Below are 7146 nucleotides of genomic sequence, written 5' to 3'. Positions count from 1 at the left end.
TCTGTCTCTCCCTCCTTCCTTCTCACATGCAGATCGGTTGTTCCCTAGACTTGCCCTGAAGAATCCCTGAATTGAAGAAAAATCCCTAGAAATGCCGATACAACTGTACTTAATTTGCATTGGAAAACAATATTGTTATAAAATGATAATAATAAATTGATGATTCAGTATTTTTCTTCTTGTCGTTATACACTGCAGAAATCTGGTTTTTACATTTTTGGCATAAATAATAAGTAGATAAATAAATTAATAAATGAATAAAATAAATGGCGAACGAATTTCTATCTTCTGTAAAAATACTAAACTAGAATAATTAAACAACTGATATTCCTGAGCAAGTTAGTTTTTAAGTAACACATTTCCTGGTGCGCGCGCACACACACACACACACACACACACACACACACACACACACACACACACACACACACACACACACACACACACAGAGAGAGAGAGAGAGAGAGAGAGACACGCACGCACACACACACACACACATACACACACACACATTAAGTGTGTGTGTGTATGTTAAGTATCTGTTCTTGATTTTCTAATTCATACTTCGTGATTTTTATCTAATTTTTCAGCAATCATTACATAAGCTCCAGTATATGTTAATTTCTTAATTATTTATCTATCCTTCAGAATATCCCCCAAAAGCAAAATTCGCCATATTTCCCTCAATGTTCTATAAAAAAATCCCAATCTGAGGACAAAATTCCCCAGAATAGGGATAATTGTTGTCGATCTACCGTCCCTATAATCCCAACCACACTCCAACCACCACCTCTAATACGCAGAGGCAAGTCCCGACCCCAAACTAGAATTCATTACCACTGGGTCCCTTTGCCAATGTCGTATACTTCTGCACCTTGATGTAGCCATATTTTTTCCAGCAATATTTTGATGTGTTTACCCATGATAAATCCCACCTAATACAATTTTTGACAATAGATATATCAGAGAGAATTAGGTTATGTTAGATTATAATAGGTTAATATAGTGGTTTTAAAATCATGGATAGGTTTTGAAGCATAAGGCCCCACTGGAAAAGAATTCAATCCTTGCCAACCTGACGTTGCGCTACACGGCTTCGTGACGTAATGTCGTTTTGTGGTAGAATCGTGACAGAGAGATTGGGCGCTCAAGATTGAATAAAAAACGTATAATGATACTATAATTTCTAAATTTTCATTCTCAAGAGAACTTAAAAATGTAATAATACCATATTTTCTCATTTGTTATTCTGAAAAATAAGGATCGAAGGAAAAATAGTCTTCAAATCTGGGAATAACTAATTTCTAAAACGTTGATGATGTACTTATCTAGAACTTTACAGTGCCTGGGTAAACAATGAAACAAAATTTTACCATAAGAATTATCAATAATATCGTTCATATCATCATACTTTGTTTAATATAATTTATTCAACTACATGGTAAAGCAAAACGTTCGAGAAAAATATACGAAGGAAAAATAAAGAAATCTCCTCCTTATTAAGTATATATATATATATATATATATATATATATATATATATTTGTGTGTGTGTGTGTGTGTGTGTGTGTGTGTGTGTGTGTGTGTGTGTGTGTGTGTGTGTGTGTGTGTGTGTGTGTGTGTGTGTGTGTGTGTGTGTGTGTGTGTGTGTGTGTGTTGAGACATTCTGTCAAGTGGATGCGGATGGGAAGAGTTTAAGACTGGATTCTTAATCCGATTTTCATACTTGACTAGTTTCGCTACAAGCTTCTTCGAAAGAATAGTGCTACAGAACAAGAAGTGGCTTAGTATGTGTGAAAACATTTTCCAGAGGAATTATATATATATATATATATATATATATATATGTATATATATATGTATATGTATATATATGTATATATATATATATATATATATATATATATATATATGAGTGGAAGGGTGGTGAGTTAAACACAAAGAACAGTTGGAGTTTTATTCACTGACGTTTCGTCCTTACCAGGACATTCTCAAAGTACATACAGTTTCAGAAAATTAACAGCTTATATAATCCATCCTTGCCGTGTTCCCCTCCCTCTATACTCTCATCCGTCCTCTACCCGACTCCGACTATGTCACTTCTCCCTCTGTTCTCAATTGTCCTTTGTACCTCCTTGACAATCAGAGTACTTACCGCTCCTGCTAATTTTATAAACCCTTCCCTATGGTTGATGCAGGGGTGGGAAGTGATGTAGGCTGCCTCCACTATTTTTCTTTTCTTTTTCTCTAGACCTTTGTGGAGCACCTCTATCTTTTTCCAATCTGGAAGATGACCACATTGGTCTAAATGAACTACTAGCGAGTTGGAGGTTCTGTGAGCTCTAACGTCATTTTTGTGCTCATATGTCCGTGGAGCTACGGACATATGAGCACAAAAATGACGTTAGAGCTCACAGAACCTCCAACTCGCTAGTAGTTCATTTAGACCAATGTGGTCATCTTCCAGATTGGAAAAAGATAGAGGTGCTCCACAAAGGTCTAGAGAAAAAGAAAAGAAAAATAGTGGAGGCAGCCTACATCACTTCCCACCCCTGCATCAACCATAGGGAAGGGTTTATAAAATTAGCAGGAGCGGTAAGTACTCTGATTGTCAAGGAGGTATACAGGACAATTGAGAACAGAGGGAGAAGTGACATAGTCGGAGTCGGGTAGAGGACGGATGAGAGTATAGAGGGAGGGGAACACGGCAAGGATGGATTATATAAGCTGTTAATTTTCTGAAACTGTATGTACTTTGAGAATGTCCTGGTAAGGACGAAACGTCAGTGAATAAAACTCCAACTGTTCTTTGTGTTTAACTCACCACACTTCCACTCATTTGTCTTAAATACTTCAACATATATATATATATATATATATATATATATATATATATATATATATATGTATGTATGTATGTGTGTGTGTGTATTCACCTTGGTCTTTGGATCACGTGTTGGACTCGTGATCGACAGCTATTTGCCTCCCGGAAGAGAGCTCAGAGCTCGTATGACCGATCTATGGGTAATGCTATGACCTTGCACACACACACACACCCAACTCCCCGCCCACGAGAGTTGGAGTAACACCCCTCAGCGCTGCGATACTGATATTATTTCAGCCCCGGGCGAGAGTCGAACCCGGACCTCCGTAGTGGCAGGCCAGAGCTCTAACCACAGCGCCATGAGGTGTGTGTGTGTGTGTGTGTGTGTGTGTATTTACCTAGTTGTACCTAGTTGTATTTTACGGGAAGGGGAGCTATGCTCGTGAGGTCCCGTCTTCATATCTCATTTTATCTAAACTATTTTTAAATTCATGTATTGTTTTTGCACACACCACTTTCTCATCTAACTTGTTCCAACTGTCTATTGCTCTGTGAGGAAAGCTGTTCTTTTTCAAATCTCTTCTATAGTTGTCTTTTTTTATTTTCTTTCCGTGTCCTCTTGTATTTCTGTCATCCCATTTTATCAGATTCTCTCTATCAGTAATTTCTATGCCTTTCATGATTCTGTAAATAGCTATCAAATCTCCTCTCTCTCTTCTTTGCTCTAGTGTCTGTAGTTTAAGTTTTTGTAGTCTCTCTTCATATGATAGTTTTGAGAGTGTTGGTGCCAGTTTAGTAATTGCTCTTTGTATTCTTTCAAGTTTTTTTATACATTTTTTTGTACTTGGTGACCATATCGTTGCTGCATATTCCAATCTTGGTCTTATCAGGGTGATTAGGATTTTCCTCACCATTTCTTCATCCAGGTATGTAAATGCCACTTTGATTGTTCTTATTAAATTATAAGTTTCTCCAAAAATCTTATTTATATGTTTCTCAGGTGACATATTATTCATAACAATGACTCCCAGGTCCCTCTCATTTTCTACTCTTTTTATTCCTTCTTCTCCCAAATTATATGATCCTGTTATTCTGTTTTTGCTTTTTCCAAATTCCATTATACTACACTTTTTTGTATTGAACTCCATTTCCCACTTCCTACTCCATTCTTGTACTTTATTTAGATCTCTCTGTAGTGATTCACAATCTTCTTCAGTTTTCACTCTTTTCAGTAATTTTGCATCATCTGCAAAGAAGCTCATATAGCTTTCAATTCCTTCATCCATATCATTAATATATATAGCAAACATTATTGGGGCCAGAACTGTTCCCTGCGGGACACCGCTTATTACTTCATTCCATTTTGAGTGCTGATCTCTTATCACTACTCTCATTTTTCTTTCTTGCAAAAAGTCTTCCATCCAATTTAGCAATTTACCTTGTATTCCTCCTTCATATTCTAATTTCTTAAGCAACTTCTTATGTGGTACTTTGTCAAAAGCTTTTTTTAGGTCTAGAAATGCACAATCAGCCCATCCATCTCTTTCTTGTATTATATCTATTAGCCTTGAATAGAAACATATTAAATTGGTGACGCATGATCGTCCTTGTCTGAATCCAAATTGCCTTGGATTTAGTACGTTGTTTTTTTCCAAGTATTTTACCCATCTACTTTTGATAATTCTTTCACATATTTTTGCTATTGTACTTGTTAGAGAGACTGGTCTATAGTTGGTAGGTTCTTCTTTATTTCCTCCTTTATATATAGGTACTATATTTGCTTTTTTCCAATCTTCTGGAACTTTTCCTTCTTTTAAGGAACTGCTTATTATGCTATGTATTTTGTCTGCCAGTTCATTCCTGCATTCTTTCAGAATCCAGTTTGCTATTTCATCTGGCCCATGCGATTTTCTGACATCAAAATTACCCAAGTGTGTCAATATTTCATTCTTCGTTACTTCTATTTCTTCCATAGGGGGGACTTTTTCCTTCCACTCAATCTCTTCAGGTTGTATATTTTCCCTTGTAAACACTGATTTAAAATGTTTGTTCATAATTTCTGCCATTTCCATTTCCTCAGTGTATTCAACTCCTCCTTGTCTTAATTTCTCCAAGTCTTGTTTGTTTTTCAGCTTATTGTTTACAAATCTGTAGAATAGTTTTGGTTGATCTTTACACTTTTCTATAACATCTTTTTCATATTTTCTTTTTTCCTCTCTGCACTTTTGTACATATTCATTTCTATAACCAGTATATATTTTCCATTTTTCAGGTCTTCTGTCTTTTTTCCATCCGGTCCAGGCTTTGTCTCTTTTGTCTTTTAACTCCCTACAACTTTTGTTGTACCAGCATTTTACATATTCTTTTTCTTGTTTTTGTCTTGGGACATACTTTTCCACTCCTTTTTTGTAAATTTTTGTCAAAATATTCCATTTCTCTTCCACTGATGTTTCTTCTTTGTATATTTCTTCCCAGTTTTCTTGTTGGAAGAATTCTCTTATTTTATCAAAGTTTGTTTTTTCATACATCATTCTTCCTTTTCTATATTGTTCATTTCTTTTCATATATTTTTCTTCATTAAGTTCCAGTTCAATCAATATGTGGTCACTTTTACCTATTGGTGTTTTATATTCAATCTTGTCCACTATTCTAGGTTCAGATGTAATTATTAAGTCTAGCCTCGATGGTTCTTCTTCATTTCTATACCTAGTGTTCTCTTGTATCCATTGTGTCATTGAATGGTCAGTAATCATCTCAAGTAGAGCATTTCCCCATGAGTCATCACCACTCTTTACTGTCATTTCTTCCCAGCAGATTTCTTTGCAATTAAAGTCGCCCATCATAACTATTCTTCCTCCGTCTTCCATTATTTTAGTTAATGCTATCTTTGTGTCCTCTAGCATACTTTTATATTCACTCTCCTCCCATGAGGCTGTTTTTGGAGGCACATAATTGATCACAAATTTTCTGCTCTTCTTATCTCTGTCTTCCACTTCTATCATAATCATCTCTACTGTATTCTTTCCATATATGACACCTTTCACGTTTATATCCTTCTTAGTCAGGAACATAACTCCACCCCCTTGCTTTTTCTCTCTGTTTCTAATCCAATAATTGTATGCATCATGTCCTACACTGTTGGGTGGTAGTGGGCCTTTTAATTTTGTTTCTACAATTCCCATTATGTCCGGTTCTTTTTCTTTCAAATAATCATTCAGCTCATTCAATCCTGTTATTAATCCATCTATATTTGTGTAAGACACTCTTAGTTTTCTGCCACTTCCATTGTGTTCTCTGTTTCCCTTATGTTTTTCTTTTGTATGTCGAACTTCCTTAGTTTCATGTTCACTACTCTCCAATAGAATCTCTCTTTCTCTGACTCCGTTCTGTTCTCGTTTTTTGTCTTAGCTTCCAGTCTTTTCTGCTTTTCTTCCTCTCTTTCCTCTTTATTCATTTCTCTTTTTATCCATATCTTTTTGTGTTGTTCACTTGTTGCTAGTTTCCCTGTTTTGGATAAGATATTCTCTGCCGTTGTTTGTGACTTGAATTTAATCTTAATTGGTCTGGTCTTGTCTGTGCTATACTTTCCGAGTCTAAATTTCTCTTCGATTTGTTTCATAATTCCTGGTTCATCTTCCTGAACTGATTCTAGTAATTGGCTTACTTTTTCATTTTCCTCTTTGATTCTTGTGGTTCTATCTGTGTTGTGTTTCTCTTCCATTCCTAATATAATTATACATTTCTTCTTGTCTGCTAAATCCCTTACTATATTCTCCTTTTGTCTCATCACTTTAATAACTGAGTCTTCAGTATGTTCTTTCAATTGCTGTTTGACTATGTCAGTGAATGAAATCTTATTTCCTTCTTGGGTTTGCTTCCAATTTTTACTTTCTTTAGCTATTGTTTCTCTGTTTTCTTTACTATTCTTCTTCAATTCCTCATTCTCCCCCTTTACCTCTCTTAACTGTCTTTTTAGTTCTTCTATTTCATCAGTTAAGTTTTTATTCGCCTTTTCCAGTTCTTCCAATCTTTCAACCCTTTTTAAAATGGTGTTCATATGACCTAACCTACTCTCCAAGTCCTCGATCACCTTATCAACCTTCTTCTCTAGTCTTGTCAGTCGGGGGGGGTTTGTGTCCCCCCCATTCTCTTTAAATCCCTTGAAAATATTCTCATCACTTTCTGCTATATTGCTCCTATCTATACCTCTAATCTTCACATTCCTATTAGACATGTTATCATCCAACTCGTCTTGGGGTCGTTTGTCTACCTTACGGCGGCCCGTCAGGGCCATTTCCTCCACCTCCTCATTACCTTCCATT

This window comes from Oratosquilla oratoria, chromosome 24 (assembly GCF_046742065.1).
Source record: "Oratosquilla oratoria isolate Oo_2021 chromosome 24, ASM4674206v1, whole genome shotgun sequence".
Taxonomy (NCBI): domain Eukaryota; kingdom Metazoa; phylum Arthropoda; class Malacostraca; order Stomatopoda; family Squillidae; genus Oratosquilla; species Oratosquilla oratoria.
The sequence above is the reverse complement of the archived record's forward strand: the minus strand, read 5'-3'. Positions refer to the sequence as shown.